This window comes from Gasterosteus aculeatus, unplaced genomic scaffold, assembly GCF_964276395.1.
Source record: "Gasterosteus aculeatus unplaced genomic scaffold, fGasAcu3.hap1.1 HAP1_SCAFFOLD_56, whole genome shotgun sequence".
NCBI lineage: Eukaryota > Metazoa > Chordata > Actinopteri > Perciformes > Gasterosteidae > Gasterosteus > Gasterosteus aculeatus.
In genome coordinates this window covers 50,025-64,733 of record NW_027554911.1, presented here as the reverse complement: position 1 = coordinate 64,733, position 14,709 = coordinate 50,025, and the positions used below count along the sequence as shown (strand labels likewise).

General features: G+C 41.0%; 39 non-coding genes across 39 annotated transcripts; all 39 read right to left on the bottom strand.

The window, feature by feature from the left end:
- Positions 1-74: 74 nt before the first annotated feature.
- On the bottom strand, positions 75-146 carry trnaa-cgc (transfer RNA alanine (anticodon CGC)). Its single transcript has one exon. It is a non-coding gene; the product is annotated as a tRNA-Ala (tRNA).
- A 255-nt stretch (positions 147-401) lies between these two features.
- Positions 402-483, bottom strand: trnas-uga (transfer RNA serine (anticodon UGA)). Its single transcript has one exon. It is a non-coding gene; the product is annotated as a tRNA-Ser (tRNA).
- Positions 484-728: 245 nt separating this feature from the next.
- On the bottom strand, positions 729-800 carry trnaa-cgc (transfer RNA alanine (anticodon CGC)). The gene has a single exon. It is a non-coding gene; the product is annotated as a tRNA-Ala (tRNA).
- Positions 801-1,055: 255 nt separating this feature from the next.
- On the bottom strand, positions 1,056-1,137 carry trnas-uga (transfer RNA serine (anticodon UGA)). Its single transcript has one exon. It is a non-coding gene; the product is annotated as a tRNA-Ser (tRNA).
- A 245-nt stretch (positions 1,138-1,382) lies between these two features.
- Positions 1,383-1,454, bottom strand: trnaa-cgc (transfer RNA alanine (anticodon CGC)). The gene has a single exon. It is a non-coding gene; the product is annotated as a tRNA-Ala (tRNA).
- A 255-nt stretch (positions 1,455-1,709) lies between these two features.
- Positions 1,710-1,791, bottom strand: trnas-uga (transfer RNA serine (anticodon UGA)). Its single transcript has one exon. It is a non-coding gene; the product is annotated as a tRNA-Ser (tRNA).
- A 245-nt stretch (positions 1,792-2,036) lies between these two features.
- Positions 2,037-2,108, bottom strand: trnaa-cgc (transfer RNA alanine (anticodon CGC)). The gene has a single exon. It is a non-coding gene; the product is annotated as a tRNA-Ala (tRNA).
- A 255-nt stretch (positions 2,109-2,363) lies between these two features.
- Positions 2,364-2,445, bottom strand: trnas-uga (transfer RNA serine (anticodon UGA)). The gene has a single exon. It is a non-coding gene; the product is annotated as a tRNA-Ser (tRNA).
- A 245-nt stretch (positions 2,446-2,690) lies between these two features.
- On the bottom strand, positions 2,691-2,762 carry trnaa-cgc (transfer RNA alanine (anticodon CGC)). Its single transcript has one exon. It is a non-coding gene; the product is annotated as a tRNA-Ala (tRNA).
- A 255-nt stretch (positions 2,763-3,017) lies between these two features.
- Positions 3,018-3,099, bottom strand: trnas-uga (transfer RNA serine (anticodon UGA)). Its single transcript has one exon. It is a non-coding gene; the product is annotated as a tRNA-Ser (tRNA).
- A 563-nt stretch (positions 3,100-3,662) lies between these two features.
- Positions 3,663-3,744, bottom strand: trnas-uga (transfer RNA serine (anticodon UGA)). The gene has a single exon. It is a non-coding gene; the product is annotated as a tRNA-Ser (tRNA).
- A 245-nt stretch (positions 3,745-3,989) lies between these two features.
- Positions 3,990-4,061, bottom strand: trnaa-cgc (transfer RNA alanine (anticodon CGC)). Its single transcript has one exon. It is a non-coding gene; the product is annotated as a tRNA-Ala (tRNA).
- Positions 4,062-4,316: 255 nt separating this feature from the next.
- Positions 4,317-4,398, bottom strand: trnas-uga (transfer RNA serine (anticodon UGA)). The gene has a single exon. It is a non-coding gene; the product is annotated as a tRNA-Ser (tRNA).
- Positions 4,399-4,643: 245 nt separating this feature from the next.
- trnaa-cgc (transfer RNA alanine (anticodon CGC)) lies at positions 4,644-4,715 on the bottom strand. The gene has a single exon. It is a non-coding gene; the product is annotated as a tRNA-Ala (tRNA).
- A 255-nt stretch (positions 4,716-4,970) lies between these two features.
- trnas-uga (transfer RNA serine (anticodon UGA)) lies at positions 4,971-5,052 on the bottom strand. Its single transcript has one exon. It is a non-coding gene; the product is annotated as a tRNA-Ser (tRNA).
- A 563-nt stretch (positions 5,053-5,615) lies between these two features.
- On the bottom strand, positions 5,616-5,697 carry trnas-uga (transfer RNA serine (anticodon UGA)). Its single transcript has one exon. It is a non-coding gene; the product is annotated as a tRNA-Ser (tRNA).
- Positions 5,698-5,942: 245 nt separating this feature from the next.
- On the bottom strand, positions 5,943-6,014 carry trnaa-cgc (transfer RNA alanine (anticodon CGC)). The gene has a single exon. It is a non-coding gene; the product is annotated as a tRNA-Ala (tRNA).
- A 255-nt stretch (positions 6,015-6,269) lies between these two features.
- On the bottom strand, positions 6,270-6,351 carry trnas-uga (transfer RNA serine (anticodon UGA)). Its single transcript has one exon. It is a non-coding gene; the product is annotated as a tRNA-Ser (tRNA).
- Positions 6,352-6,596: 245 nt separating this feature from the next.
- trnaa-cgc (transfer RNA alanine (anticodon CGC)) lies at positions 6,597-6,668 on the bottom strand. Its single transcript has one exon. It is a non-coding gene; the product is annotated as a tRNA-Ala (tRNA).
- Positions 6,669-6,923: 255 nt separating this feature from the next.
- Positions 6,924-7,005, bottom strand: trnas-uga (transfer RNA serine (anticodon UGA)). The gene has a single exon. It is a non-coding gene; the product is annotated as a tRNA-Ser (tRNA).
- A 245-nt stretch (positions 7,006-7,250) lies between these two features.
- trnaa-cgc (transfer RNA alanine (anticodon CGC)) lies at positions 7,251-7,322 on the bottom strand. Its single transcript has one exon. It is a non-coding gene; the product is annotated as a tRNA-Ala (tRNA).
- A 255-nt stretch (positions 7,323-7,577) lies between these two features.
- On the bottom strand, positions 7,578-7,659 carry trnas-uga (transfer RNA serine (anticodon UGA)). Its single transcript has one exon. It is a non-coding gene; the product is annotated as a tRNA-Ser (tRNA).
- Positions 7,660-8,222: 563 nt separating this feature from the next.
- trnas-uga (transfer RNA serine (anticodon UGA)) lies at positions 8,223-8,304 on the bottom strand. Its single transcript has one exon. It is a non-coding gene; the product is annotated as a tRNA-Ser (tRNA).
- A 245-nt stretch (positions 8,305-8,549) lies between these two features.
- On the bottom strand, positions 8,550-8,621 carry trnaa-cgc (transfer RNA alanine (anticodon CGC)). Its single transcript has one exon. It is a non-coding gene; the product is annotated as a tRNA-Ala (tRNA).
- Positions 8,622-8,876: 255 nt separating this feature from the next.
- Positions 8,877-8,958, bottom strand: trnas-uga (transfer RNA serine (anticodon UGA)). Its single transcript has one exon. It is a non-coding gene; the product is annotated as a tRNA-Ser (tRNA).
- A 245-nt stretch (positions 8,959-9,203) lies between these two features.
- Positions 9,204-9,275, bottom strand: trnaa-cgc (transfer RNA alanine (anticodon CGC)). The gene has a single exon. It is a non-coding gene; the product is annotated as a tRNA-Ala (tRNA).
- A 255-nt stretch (positions 9,276-9,530) lies between these two features.
- On the bottom strand, positions 9,531-9,612 carry trnas-uga (transfer RNA serine (anticodon UGA)). The gene has a single exon. It is a non-coding gene; the product is annotated as a tRNA-Ser (tRNA).
- A 245-nt stretch (positions 9,613-9,857) lies between these two features.
- Positions 9,858-9,929, bottom strand: trnaa-cgc (transfer RNA alanine (anticodon CGC)). Its single transcript has one exon. It is a non-coding gene; the product is annotated as a tRNA-Ala (tRNA).
- Positions 9,930-10,184: 255 nt separating this feature from the next.
- trnas-uga (transfer RNA serine (anticodon UGA)) lies at positions 10,185-10,266 on the bottom strand. The gene has a single exon. It is a non-coding gene; the product is annotated as a tRNA-Ser (tRNA).
- Positions 10,267-10,511: 245 nt separating this feature from the next.
- trnaa-ugc (transfer RNA alanine (anticodon UGC)) lies at positions 10,512-10,583 on the bottom strand. The gene has a single exon. It is a non-coding gene; the product is annotated as a tRNA-Ala (tRNA).
- A 254-nt stretch (positions 10,584-10,837) lies between these two features.
- trnas-cga (transfer RNA serine (anticodon CGA)) lies at positions 10,838-10,919 on the bottom strand. Its single transcript has one exon. It is a non-coding gene; the product is annotated as a tRNA-Ser (tRNA).
- Positions 10,920-11,482: 563 nt separating this feature from the next.
- Positions 11,483-11,564, bottom strand: trnas-uga (transfer RNA serine (anticodon UGA)). The gene has a single exon. It is a non-coding gene; the product is annotated as a tRNA-Ser (tRNA).
- A 245-nt stretch (positions 11,565-11,809) lies between these two features.
- trnaa-cgc (transfer RNA alanine (anticodon CGC)) lies at positions 11,810-11,881 on the bottom strand. Its single transcript has one exon. It is a non-coding gene; the product is annotated as a tRNA-Ala (tRNA).
- A 243-nt stretch (positions 11,882-12,124) lies between these two features.
- Positions 12,125-12,206, bottom strand: trnas-uga (transfer RNA serine (anticodon UGA)). Its single transcript has one exon. It is a non-coding gene; the product is annotated as a tRNA-Ser (tRNA).
- Positions 12,207-12,769: 563 nt separating this feature from the next.
- Positions 12,770-12,851, bottom strand: trnas-uga (transfer RNA serine (anticodon UGA)). Its single transcript has one exon. It is a non-coding gene; the product is annotated as a tRNA-Ser (tRNA).
- Positions 12,852-13,096: 245 nt separating this feature from the next.
- On the bottom strand, positions 13,097-13,168 carry trnaa-cgc (transfer RNA alanine (anticodon CGC)). The gene has a single exon. It is a non-coding gene; the product is annotated as a tRNA-Ala (tRNA).
- Positions 13,169-13,423: 255 nt separating this feature from the next.
- On the bottom strand, positions 13,424-13,505 carry trnas-uga (transfer RNA serine (anticodon UGA)). The gene has a single exon. It is a non-coding gene; the product is annotated as a tRNA-Ser (tRNA).
- A 245-nt stretch (positions 13,506-13,750) lies between these two features.
- Positions 13,751-13,822, bottom strand: trnaa-cgc (transfer RNA alanine (anticodon CGC)). The gene has a single exon. It is a non-coding gene; the product is annotated as a tRNA-Ala (tRNA).
- A 243-nt stretch (positions 13,823-14,065) lies between these two features.
- trnas-uga (transfer RNA serine (anticodon UGA)) lies at positions 14,066-14,147 on the bottom strand. Its single transcript has one exon. It is a non-coding gene; the product is annotated as a tRNA-Ser (tRNA).
- Positions 14,148-14,709: the final 562 nt, after the last annotated feature.

Sequence of the window (14,709 nt, the reverse complement as noted above, 5' to 3'; positions counted from 1 at the left end):
TGATGGCTCCTCATATCATGAGATTTCCCAACAACTTAGCAGAAACACCTTTTAAATTTGAGCATAATATCTAATGGAGATGCTGGGGATTGAACCCAGGACCTCATATATGCGAAGCATGCGCTCTACCACTGAGCTACATCCCCTGCAAAATTGGCAAAAATTACTTTGTTTTCCGTATATAAAGGAAGAAGTGTGAGAAAAAAAGAATGAATGCCGATGTTTCCAAGCGAAAACCTACTATGACTGGCAGAAAGCCAACTTGGGAAGACTGAATGCGTCACTTTAAATAAAAATCCTTGGGAATTTGGACTTTCAAAGTGGGACTTTAACGTATGGAGATCACAAAATGACTCAAAAAATGACTCTTTGCTCGGACCAGAGCGCTCTAAAGCTATTTTCGTTGCTGGCAGGACTCGAACCTGCGCGGGGAGACCCCAATGGATTTCAAGTCCATCGCCTTAACCTCTCGGCCACAACAACCCACAATGTTGAAATTAAAATCAACTTTTCGGAAATATCAAATACTGGATAAGTGGCTGATATGTAGACTGCCATGTGAACAATTCTGGAACACACATAATTAGGTAAGGGTGTGGTATTTACTTGGTAAATTATAGTTGGTGCCTTTTTTCCCTTGTTGGACAGTACATTTGATGGCTCCTCATATCATGAGATTTCCCAACAACTTAGCAGAAACACCTTTTAAATTTGAGCATAATATCTAATGGAGATGCTGGGGATTGAACCCAGGACCTCATACATGCGAAGCATGCGCTCTACCACTGAGCTACATCCCCTGCAAAATTGGCAAAAATTACTTTGTTTTCCGTATATAAAGGAAGAAGTGTGAGAAAAAAAGAATGAATGCCGATGTTTCCAAGCGAAAACCTACTATGACTGGCAGAAAGCCAACTTGGGAAGACTGAATGCGTCACTTTAAATAAAAATCCTTGGGAATTTGGACTTTCAAAGTGGGACTTTAACGTATGGAGATCACAAAATGACTCAAAAAATGACTCTTTGCTCGGACCAGAGCGCTCTAAAGCTATTTTCGTTGCTGGCAGGACTCGAACCTGCGCGGGGAGACCCCAATGGATTTCAAGTCCATCGCCTTAACCTCTCGGCCACAACAACCCACAATGTTGAAAATAAAATCAACTTTTCGGAAATATCAGATACTGGATAAGTGGCTGATATGTAGACTGCCATGTGAACAATTCTGGAACACACATAATTAGGTAAGGGTGTGGTATTTACTTGGTAAATTATAGTTGGTGCTTTTTTTCCCTTGTTGGACGGTACATTTGATGGCTCCTCATATCATGAGATTTCCCAACAACTTAGCAGAAACACCTTTTAACTTTGAGCATAATATCTAATGGAGATGCTGGGGATTGAACCCAGGACCTCATACATGCGAAGCATGCGCTCTACCACTGAGCTACATCCCCTGCAAAATTGGCAAAAATTGCTTTATTTTCCGTATATAAAGGAAAAAGTGTGAGAAAAGAAGAATGAATGGGGACGTTTCCAAGGGAAAACCTACTATGACTGGCAGAAAGCCAACTTGGGAAGACTGAATGCATCACTTTAAATAAAAATCCAAGGGAATTTGGACTTTCAAAGTTGGACTTTAACGTATGGAGATCACAAAATGACTCAAAAAATGACTCTTTGCTCGGACCAGAGCGCTCTAAAGTGAAATTCGTTGCTGGCAGGACTCGAACCTGCGCGGGGAGACCCCAATGGATTTCAAGTCCATCGCCTTAACCTCTCGGCCACAACAACCCACAATGTTGAAAATAAAATCGACTTTTCGCAAATATCAGATACTGGCTAAGTGGCTGATGTGTAGACTGCCATGTGAACAATTCTGGAACACACATAATTAGGTAAGGGTGTGGTATTTACTTGGTAAATTATAGTTGGTGCTTTTTTTCCCTTGTTGGACGGTACATTTGATGGCTCCTCATATCATCAGATTTCCCAACAACTTAGCAGAAACACCTTTTAAATTTCAGCATAATATCTAATGGAGATGCTGGGGATTGAACCCAGGACCTCATACATGCGAAGCATGGGCTCTACCACTGAGCTACATCCCCTGCAAAATTGGCAAAAATTACTTTGTTTTCTGTATATAAAGGAAGAAGTGTGAGAAAAAAAGAATGAATGCCGATGTTTCCAAGCGAAAACCTACTATGACTGGCAGAAAGCCAACTTGGGAAGACTGAATGCATCACTTTAAATAAAAATCCAAGGGAATTTGGACTTTCAAAGTTGGACTTTAACGTATGGAGATCAAAAAATGACTCAAAAAATGACTCTTTGCTTGGACCAGAGCGCTCTAAAGCTATTTTCGTTGCTGGCAGGACTCGAACCTGCGCGGGGAGACCCCAATGGATTTCAAGTCCATCGCCTTAACCTCTCGGCCACAACAACCCACAATGTTGAAAATAAAATCGACTTTTCGCAAATATCAGATACTGGCTAAGTGGCTGATGTGTAGACTGCCACGTGAACAATTCTGGAACACACATAATTAGGTAAGGGTGTGGTATTTACTTGGTAAATTATAGTTGGTGCTTTTTTTCCCTTGTTGGACGGTACATTTGATGGCTCCTCATATCATCAGATTTCCCAACAACTTAGCAGAAACACCTTTTAAATTTCAGCATAATATCTAATGGAGATGCTGGGGATTGAACCCAGGACCTCATACATGCGAAGCATGGGCTCTACCACTGAGCTACATCCCCTGCAAAATTTGCAAAAATTACTTTGTTTTCCGTATATAAAGGAAGAAGTGTGAGAAAAAAAGAATGAATGCCGATGTTTCCAAGCGAAAACCTACTATGACTGGCAGAAAGCCAACTTGGGAAGACTGAATGCATCACTTTAAATAAAAATCCAAGGGAATTTGGACTTTCAAAGTTGGACTTTAACGTATGGAGATCAAAAAATGACTCAAAAAATGACTCTTTGCTTGGACCAGAGCGCTCTAAAGCTATTTTCGTTGCTGGCAGGACTCGAACCTGCGCGGGGAGACCCCAATGGATTTCAAGTCCATCGCCTTAACCTCTCGGCCACAACAACCCACAATGTTGAAAATAAAATCGACTTTTCGCAAATATCAGATACTGGCTAAGTGGCTGATGTGTAGACTGCCATGTGAACAATTCTGGAACACACATAATTAGGTAAGGGTGTGGTATTTACTTGGTAAATTATAGTTGGTGCTTTTTTTCCCTTGTTGGACGGTACATTTGATGGCTCCTCATATCATCAGATTTCCCAACAACTTAGCAGAAACACCTTTTAAATTTCAGCATAATATCTAATGGAGATGCCGGGGATTGAACCCAGGACCTCATACATGCGCTCTACCACTGAGCTACATCCCCTGCAAAATTGGCAAAAATTGCTTTATTTTCCGTATATAAAGGAAAAAGTGTGAGAAAAGAAGAATGAATGGGGACGTTTCCAAGGGAAAACCTACTATGACTGGCAGAAAGCCAACTTGGGAAGACTGAATGCATCACTTTAAATAAAAATCCAAGGGAATTTGGACTTTCAAAGTTGGACTTTAACGTATGGAGATCAAAAAATGACTCAAAAAATGACTCTTTGCTTGGACCAGAGCGCTCTAAAGCTATTTTCGTTGCTGGCAGGACTCGAACCTGCGCGGGGAGACCCCAATGGATTTCAAGTCCATCGCCTTAACCTCTCGGCCACAACAACCCACAATGTTGAAAATAAAATCGACTTTTCGCAAATATCAGATACTGGCTAAGTGGCTGATGTGTAGACTGCCATGTGAACAATTCTGGAACACACATAATTAGGTAAGGATGTGGTATTTACTTGGTAAATTATAGTTGGTGCTTTTTTTCCCTTGTTGGACAGTACATTTGATGGCTCCTCATATCATGAGATTTCCCAACAACTTAGCAGAAACACCTTTTAAATTTGAGCATAATATCTAATGGAGATGCTGGGGATTGAACCCAGGACCTCATACATGCGAAGCATGCGCTCTACCACTGAGCTACATCCCCTGCAAAATTGGCAAAAATTACTTTGTTTTCCGTATATAAAGGAAGAAGTGTGAGAAAAGAAGAATGAATGCCGATGTTTCCAAGGGAAAACCTACTATGACTGGCAGAAAGCCAACTTGGGAAGACTGAATGCGTCACTTTGAATAAAAATCCTTGGGAATTTTGACTTTCAAAGTGGGACTTTAACGTATGGAGATCACAAAATGACTCAAAAAATGACTCTTTGCTCGGACCAGAGCGCTCTAAAGCTATTTTCGTTGCTGGCAGGACTCGAACCTGCGCGGGGAGACCCCAATGGATTTCAAGTCCATCGCCTTAACCTCTCGGCCACAACAACCCACAATGTTGAAATTAAAATCAACTTTTCGGAAATATCAAATACTGGATAAGTGGCTGATATGTAGACTGCCATGTGAACAATTCTGGAACACACATAATTAGGTAAGGGTGTGGTATTTACTTGGTAAATTATAGTTGGTGCCTTTTTTCCCTTGTTGGACAGTACATTTGATGGCTCCTCATATCATGAGATTTCCCAACAACTTAGCAGAAACACCTTTTAAATTTGAGCATAATATCTAATGGAGATGCTGGGGATTGAACCCAGGACCTCATACATGCGAAGCATGCGCTCTACCACTGAGCTACATCCCCTGCAAAATTGGCAAAAATTACTTTGTTTTCCGTATATAAAGGAAGAAGTGTGAGAAAAAAAGAATGAATGCCGATGTTTCCAAGCGAAAACCTACTATGACTGGCAGAAAGCCAACTTGGGAAGACTGAATGCGTCACTTTAAATAAAAATCCTTGGGAATTTGGACTTTCAAAGTGGGACTTTAACGTATGGAGATCACAAAATGACTCAAAAAATGACTCTTTGCTCGGACCAGAGCGCTCTAAAGCTATTTTCGTTGCTGGCAGGACTCGAACCTGCGCGGGGAGACCCCAATGGATTTCAAGTCCATCGCCTTAACCTCTCGGCCACAACAACCCACAATGTTGAAAATAAAATCGACTTTTCGCAAATATCAGATACTGGCTAAGTGGCTGATGTGTAGACTGCCATGTGAACAATTCTGGAACACACATAATTAGGTAAGGGTGTGGTATTTACTTGGTAAATTATAGTTGGTGCTTTTTTTCCCTTGTTGGACGGTACATTTGATGGCTCCTCATATCATCAGATTTCCCAACAACTTAGCAGAAACACCTTTTAAATTTCAGCATAATATCTAATGGAGATGCCGGGGATTGAACCCAGGACCTCATACATGCGCTCTACCACTGAGCTACATCCCCTGCAAAATTGGCAAAAATTGCTTTATTTTCCGTATATAAAGGAAAAAGTGTGAGAAAAGAAGAATGAATGGGGACGTTTCCAAGGGAAAACCTACTATGACTGGCAGAAAGCCAACTTGGGAAGACTGAATGCATCACTTTAAATAAAAATCCAAGGGAATTTGGACTTTCAAAGTTGGACTTTAACGTATGGAGATCAAAAAATGACTCAAAAAATGACTCTTTGCTTGGACCAGAGCGCTCTAAAGCTATTTTCGTTGCTGGCAGGACTCGAACCTGCGCGGGGAGACCCCAATGGATTTCAAGTCCATCGCCTTAACCTCTCGGCCACAACAACCCACAATGTTGAAAATAAAATCGACTTTTCGCAAATATCAGATACTGGCTAAGTGGCTGATGTGTAGACTGCCATGTGAACAATTCTGGAACACACATAATTAGGTAAGGATGTGGTATTTACTTGGTAAATTATAGTTGGTGCTTTTTTTCCCTTGTTGGACAGTACATTTGATGGCTCCTCATATCATGAGATTTCCCAACAACTTAGCAGAAACACCTTTTAAATTTGAGCATAGGATCTAATGGAGATGCTGGGGATTGAACCCAGGACCTCATACATGCGAAGCATGCGCTCTACCACTGAGCTACATCCCCTGCAAAATTGGCAAAAATTACTTTGTTTTCCGTATATAAAGGAAGAAGTGTGAGAAAAAAAGAATGAATGCCGATGTTTCCAAGCGAAAACCTACTATGACTGGCAGAAAGCCAACTTGGGAAGACTGAATGCGTCACTTTAAATAAAAATCCTTGGGAATTTGGACTTTCAAAGTGGGACTTTAACGTATGGAGATCACAAAATGACTCAAAAAATGACTCTTTGCTCGGACCAGAGCGCTCTAAAGCTATTTTCGTTGCTGGCAGGACTCGAACCTGCGCGGGGAGACCCCAATGGATTTCAAGTCCATCGCCTTAACCTCTCGGCCACAACAACCCACAATGTTGAAATTAAAATCAACTTTTCGGAAATATCAAATACTGGATAAGTGGCTGATATGTAGACTGCCATGTGAACAATTCTGGAACACACATAATTAGGTAAGGGTGTGGTATTTACTTGGTAAATTATAGTTGGTGCCTTTTTTCCCTTGTTGGACAGTACATTTGATGGCTCCTCATATCATGAGATTTCCCAACAACTTAGCAGAAACACCTTTTAAATTTGAGCATAATATCTAATGGAGATGCTGGGGATTGAACCCAGGACCTCATACATGCGAAGCATGCGCTCTACCACTGAGCTACATCCCCTGCAAAATTGGCAAAAATTGCTTTATTTTCCGTATATAAAGGAAAAAGTGTGAGAAAAGAAGAATGAATGGGGACGTTTCCAAGGGAAAACCTACTATGACTGGCAGAAAGCCAACTTGGGAAGACTGAATGCATCACTTTAAATAAAAATCCAAGGGAATTTGGACTTTCAAAGTTGGACTTTAACGTATGGAGATCAAAAAATGACTCAAAAAATGACTCTTTGCTTGGACCAGAGCGCTCTAAAGCTATTTTCGTTGCTGGCAGGACTCGAACCTGCGCGGGGAGACCCCAATGGATTTCAAGTCCATCGCCTTAACCTCTCGGCCACAACAACCCACAATGTTGAAAATAAAATCGACTTTTCGCAAATATCAGATACTGGCTAAGTGGCTGATGTGTAGACTGCCATGTGAACAATTCTGGAACACACATAATTAGGTAAGGATGTGGTATTTACTTGGTAAATTATAGTTGGTGCTTTTTTTCCCTTGTTGGACAGTACATTTGATGGCTCCTCATATCATGAGATTTCCCAACAACTTAGCAGAAACACCTTTTAAATTTGAGCATAGGATCTAATGGAGATGCTGGGGATTGAACCCAGGACCTCATACATGCGAAGCATGCGCTCTACCACTGAGCTACATCCCCTGCAAAATTGGCAAAAATTACTTTGTTTTCCGTATATAAAGGAAGAAGTGTGAGAAAAAAAGAATGAATGCCGATGTTTCCAAGCGAAAACCTACTATGACTGGCAGAAAGCCAACTTGGGAAGACTGAATGCGTCACTTTAAATAAAAATCCTTGGGAATTTGGACTTTCAAAGTGGGACTTTAACGTATGGAGATCACAAAATGACTCAAAAAATGACTCTTTGCTCGGACCAGAGCGCTCTAAAGCTATTTTCGTTGCTGGCAGGACTCGAACCTGCGCGGGGAGACCCCAATGGATTTCAAGTCCATCGCCTTAACCTCTCGGCCACAACAACCCACAATGTTGAAATTAAAATCAACTTTTCGGAAATATCAAATACTGGATAAGTGGCTGATATGTAGACTGCCATGTGAACAATTCTGGAACACACATAATTAGGTAAGGGTGTGGTATTTACTTGGTAAATTATAGTTGGTGCCTTTTTTCCCTTGTTGGATAGTACATTTGATGGCTCCTCATATCATGAGATTTCCCAACAACTTAGCAGAAACACCTTTTAAATTTCAGCATAATATCTAATGGAGATGCCGGGGATTGAACCCAGGACCTCATACATGCGCTCTACCACTGAGCTACATCCCCTGCAAAATTGGCAAAAATTGCTTTATTTTCCGTATATAAAGGAAAAAGTGTGAGAAAAGAAGAATGAATGGGGACGTTTCCAAGGGAAAACCTACTATGACTGGCAGAAAGCCAACTTGGGAAGACTGAATGCATCACTTTAAATAAAAATCCAAGGGAATTTGGACTTTCAAAGTTGGACTTTAACGTATGGAGATCAAAAAATGACTCAAAAAATGACTCTTTGCTTGGACCAGAGCGCTCTAAAGCTATTTTCGTTGCTGGCAGGACTCGAACCTGCGCGGGGAGACCCCAATGGATTTCAAGTCCATCGCCTTAACCTCTCGGCCACAACAACCCACAATGTTGAAATTAAAATCAACTTTTCGGAAATATCAAATACTGGATAAGTGGCTGATATGTAGACTGCCATGTGAACAATTCTGGAACACACATAATTAGGTAAGGGTGTGGTATTTACTTGGTAAATTATAGTTGGTGCCTTTTTTCCCTTGTTGGACAGTACATTTGATGGCTCCTCATATCATGAGATTTCCCAACAACTTAGCAGAAACACCTTTTAAATTTGAGCATAATATCTAATGGAGATGCTGGGGATTGAACCCAGGACCTCATACATGCGAAGCATGCGCTCTACCACTGAGCTACATCCCCTGCAAAATTGGCAAAAATTGCTTTATTTTCCGTATATAAAGGAAAAAGTGTGAGAAAAGAAGAATGAATGGGGACGTTTCCAAGGGAAAACCTACTATGACTGGCAGAAAGCCAACTTGGGAAGACTGAATGCATCACTTTAAATAAAAATCCAAGGGAATTTGGACTTTCAAAGTTGGACTTTAACGTATGGAGATCAAAAAATGACTCAAAAAATGACTCTTTGCTTGGACCAGAGCGCTCTAAAGCTATTTTCGTTGCTGGCAGGACTCGAACCTGCGCGGGGAGACCCCAATGGATTTCAAGTCCATCGCCTTAACCTCTCGGCCACAACAACCCACAATGTTGAAAATAAAATCGACTTTTCGCAAATATCAGATACTGGCTAAGTGGCTGATGTGTAGACTGCCATGTGAACAATTCTGGAACACACATAATTAGGTAAGGATGTGGTATTTACTTGGTAAATTATAGTTGGTGCTTTTTTTCCCTTGTTGGACAGTACATTTGATGGCTCCTCATATCATGAGATTTCCCAACAACTTAGCAGAAACACCTTTTAAATTTGAGCATAATATCTAATGGAGATGCTGGGGATTGAACCCAGGACCTCATACATGCGAAGCATGCGCTCTACCACTGAGCTACATCCCCTGCAAAATTGGCAAAAATTACTTTGTTTTCCGTATATAAAGGAAGAAGTGTGAGAAAAAAAGAATGAATGCCGATGTTTCCAAGCGAAAACCTACTATGACTGGCAGAAAGCCAACTTGGGAAGACTGAATGCGTCACTTTAAATAAAAATCCTTGGGAATTTGGACTTTCAAAGTGGGACTTTAACGTATGGAGATCACAAAATGACTCAAAAAATGACTCTTTGCTCGGACCAGAGCGCTCTAAAGCTATTTTCGTTGCTGGCAGGACTCGAACCTGCGCGGGGAGACCCCAATGGATTTCAAGTCCATCGCCTTAACCTCTCGGCCACAACAACCCACAATGTTGAAATTAAAATCAACTTTTCGGAAATATCAAATACTGGATAAGTGGCTGATATGTAGACTGCCATGTGAACAATTCTGGAACACACATAATTAGGTAAGGGTGTGGTATTTACTTGGTAGATTATAGTTGGTGCCTTTTTTCCCTTGTTGGACAGTACATTTGATGGCTCCTCATATCATGAGATTTCCCAACAACTTAGCAGAAACACCTTTTAAATTTGAGCATAATATCTAATGGAGATGCTGGGGATTGAACCCAGGACCTCATACATGCGAAGCATGCGCTCTACCACTGAGCTACATCCCCTGCAAAATTGGCAAAAATTACTTTGTTTTCCGTATATAAAGGAAGAAGTGTGAGAAAAAAAGAATGAATGCCGATGTTTCCAAGCGAAAACCTACTATGACTGGCAGAAAGCCAACTTGGGAAGACTGAATGCGTCACTTTAAATAAAAATCCTTGGGAATTTGGACTTTCAAAGTGGGACTTTAACGTATGGAGATCACAAAATGACTCAAAAAATGACTCTTTGCTCGGACCAGAGCGCTCTAAAGCTATTTTCGTTGCTGGCAGGACTCGAACCTGCGCGGGGAGACCCCAATGGATTTCAAGTCCATCGCCTTAACCTCTCGGCCACAACAACCCACAATGTTGAAAATAAAATCAACTTTTCGGAAATATCAAATACTGGATAGGTGGCTGATATGTAGACTGCCATGTGAACAATTCTGGAACACACATAATTAGGTAAGGGTGTGGTATTTACTTGGTAAATTATAGTTGGTGCTTTTTTTCCCTTGTTGGACGGTACATTTGATGGCTCCTCATATCATGAGATTTCCCAACAACTTAGCAGAAACACCTTTTAACTTTGAGCATAATATCTAATGGAGATGCTGGGGATTGAACCCAGGACCTCATACATGCAAAGCATGCGCTCTACCACTGAGCTACATCCCCTGCAAAATTGGCAAAAATTACTTTGTTTTCCGTATATAAAGGAAGAAGTGTGAGAAAAAAAGAATGAATGCCGATGTTTCCAAGCGAAAACCTACTATGACTGGCAGAAAGCCAACTTGGGAAGACTGAATGCATCACTTTAAATAAAAATCCTTGGGAATTTGGACTTTCAAAGTTGGACTTTGACGTGTGGAGATCAAAAAATGACTCAAAAATTACTCTTTGCTCGGAACGGAGCGCTCTAAGCTGATTTTCGTTGCTGGCAGGACTCGAACCTGCGCGGGGAGACCCCAATGGATTTCGAGTCCATCGCCTTAACCTCTCGGCCACAACAACCCACAATGTTGAAAATAAAATCGACTTTTCACAAATATCAGATACTGGCTAAGTGGCTGATATATAGACTGCCATGTGAACAATTCTGGAACACACATAATTAGGTAAGGATGTGGTATTTACTTGGTAAATTATGGTTGGTGCTTTTTTTCCCTTGTTGGACGGTACATTTGATGGCTCCTCATATCATCAGATTTCCCAACAACTTAGCAGAAACACCTTTTAAATTTCAGCATAATATCTAATGGAGATGCCGGGGATTGAACCCAGGACCTCATACATGCGCTCTACCACTGAGCTACATCCCCTGCAAAATTGGCAAAAATTACTTTGTTTTCCGTATATAAAGGAAGAAGTGTGAGAAAAGAAGAATGAATGCCGATGTTTCCAAGGGAAAACCTACTATGACTGGCAGAAAGCCAACTTGGGAAGACTGAATGCGTCACTTTGAATAAAAATCCTTGGGAATTTGGACTTTCAAAGTGGGACTTTAACGTATGGAGATCACAAAATGACTCAATAAATGACTCTTTGCTCGGACCAGAGCGCTCTAAAGCTATTTTCGTTGCTGGCAGGACTCGAACCTGCGCGGGGAGACCCCAATGGATTTCAAGTCCATCGCCTTAACCTCTCGGCCACAACAACCCACAATGTTGAAATTAAAATCAACTTTTCGGAAATATCAAATACTGGATAAGTGGCTGATATGTAGACTGCCATGTGAACAATTCTGGAACACACATAATTAGGTAAGGGTGTGGTATTTACTTGGTAAATTATAGTTGGTGCCTTTTTTCCCTTGTTGGACAGTACATTTGATGGCTCCTCATATCATGAGATTTCCCAACAACTTAGCAGAAACACCTTTTAAATTTGAGCATAATATCTAATGGAGATGCTGGGGATTGAACCCAGGACCTCATACATGCGAAGCATGCGCTCTACCACTGAGCTACATCCCCTGCAAAATTGGCAAAAATTACTTTGTTTTCCGTATATAAAGGAAGAAGTGTGAGAAAAAAAGAATGAATGCCGATGTTTCCAAGCGAAAACCTACTATGAATGGCAGAAAGCCAACTTGGGAAGACTGAATGCGTCACTTTAAATAAAAATCCTTGGGAATTTGGACTTTCAAAGTGGGACTTTAACGTATGGAGATCACAAAATGACTCTTTGCTCGGACCAGAGCGCTCTAAAGCTATTTTCGTTGCTGGCAGGACTCGAACCTGCGCGGGGAGACCCCAATGGATTTCAAGTCCATCGCCTTAACCTCTCGGCCACAACAACCCACAATGTTGAAAATAAAATCGACTTTTCGCAAATATCAGATACTGGCTAAGTGGCTGATGTGTAGACTGCCATGTGAACAATTCTGGAACACACATAATTAGGTAAGGGTGTGGTATTTACTTGGTAAATTATAGTTGGTGCTTTTTTTCCCTTGTTGGACGGTACATTTGATGGCTCCTCATATCATCAGATTTCCCAACAACTTAGCAGAAACACCTTTTAAATTTCAGCATAATATCTAATGGAGATGCCGGGGATTGAACCCAGGACCTCATACATGCGCTCTACCACTGAGCTACATCCCCTGCAAAATTGGCAAAAATTGCTTTATTTTCCGTATATAAAGGAAAAAGTGTGAGAAAAGAAGAATGAATGGGGACGTTTCCAAGGGAAAACCTACTATGACTGGCAGAAAGCCAACTTGGGAAGACTGAATGCATCACTTTAAATAAAAATCCAAGGGAATTTGGACTTTCAAAGTTGGACTTTAACGTATGGAGATCAAAAAATGACTCAAAAAATGACTCTTTGCTTGGACCAGAGCGCTCTAAAGCTATTTTCGTTGCTGGCAGGACTCGAACCTGCGCGGGGAGACCCCAATGGATTTCAAGTCCATCGCCTTAACCTCTCGGCCACAACAACCCACAATGTTGAAAATAAAATCGACTTTTCGCAAATATCAGATACTGGCTAAGTGGCTGATGTGTAGACTGCCATGTGAACAATTCTGGAACACACATAATTAGGTAAGGATGTGGTATTTACTTGGTAAATTATAGTTGGTGCTTTTTTTCCCTTGTTGGACAGTACATTTGATGGCTCCTCATATCATGAGATTTCCCAACAACTTAGCAGAAACACCTTTTAAATTTCAGCATAATATCTAATGGAGATGCTGGGGATTGAACCCAGGACCTCATACATGCGAAGCATGCGCTCTACCACTGAGCTACATCCCCTGCAAAATTGGCAAAAATTACTTTGTTTTCCGTATATAAAGGAAGAAGTGTGAGAAAAAAAGAATGAATGCCGATGTTTCCAAGCGAAAACCTACTATGACTGGCAGAAAGCCAACTTGGGAAGACTGAATGCGTCACTTTAAATAAAAATCCTTGGGAATTTGGACTTTCAAAGTGGGACTTTAACGTATGGAGATCACAAAATGACTCAAAAAATGACTCTTTGCTCGGACCAGAGCGCTCTAAAGCTATTTTCGTTGCTGGCAGGACTCGAACCTGCGCGGGGAGACCCCAATGGATTTCAAGTCCATCGCCTTAACCTCTCGGCCACAACAACCCACAATGTTGAAATTAAAATAAACTTTTCGGAAATATCAAATACTGGATAAGTGGCTGATATGTAGACTGCCATGTGAACAATTCTGGAACACACATAATTAGGTAAGGGTGTGGTATTTACTTGGTAAATTATAGTTGGTGCCTTTTTTCCCTTGTTGGACAGTACATTTGATGGCTCCTCATATCATGAGATTTCCCAACAACTTAGCAGAAACACCTTTTAAATTTGAGCATAATATCTAATGGAGATGCTGGGGATTGAACCCAGGACCTCATACATGCGAAGCATGCGCTCTACCACTGAGCTACATCCCCTGCAAAATTGGCAAAAATTACTTTGTTTTCCGTATATAAAGGAAGAAGTGTGAGAAAAAAAGAATGAATGCCGATGTTTCCAAGCGAAAACCTACTATGAATGGCAGAAAGCCAACTTGGGAAGACTGAATGCGTCACTTTAAATAAAAATCCTTGGGAATTTGGACTTTCAAAGTGGGACTTTAACGTATGGAGATCACAAAATGACTCTTTGCTCGGACCAGAGCGCTCTAAAGCTATTTTCGTTGCTGGCAGGACTCGAACCTGCGCGGGGAGACCCCAATGGATTTCAAGTCCATCGCCTTAACCTCTCGGCCACAACAACCCACAATGTTGAAAATAAAATCGACTTTTCGCAAATATCAGATACTGGCTAAGTGGCTGATGTGTAGACTGCCATGTGAACAATTCTGGAACACACATAATTAGGTAAGGGTGTGGTATTTACTTGGTAAATTATAGTTGGTGCTTTTTTTCCCTTGTTGGACGGTACATTTGATGGCTCCTCATATCATCAGATTTCCCAACAACTTAGCAGAAACACCTTTTAAATTTCAGCATAATATCTAATGGAGATGCCGGGGATTGAACCCAGGACCTCATACATGCGCTCTACCACTGAGCTACATCCCCTGCAAAATTGGCAAAAATTGCTTTATTTTCCGTATATAAAGGAAAAAGTGTGAGAAAAGAAGAATGAATGGGGACGTTTCCAAGGGAAAACCTACTATGACTGGCAGAAAGCCAACTTGGGAAGACTGAATGCATCACTTTAAATAAAAATCCAAGGGAATTTGGACTTTCAAAGTTGGACTTTAACGTATGGAGATCAAAAAATGACTCAAAAAATGACTCTTTGCTTGGACCAGAGCGCTCTAAAGCTATTT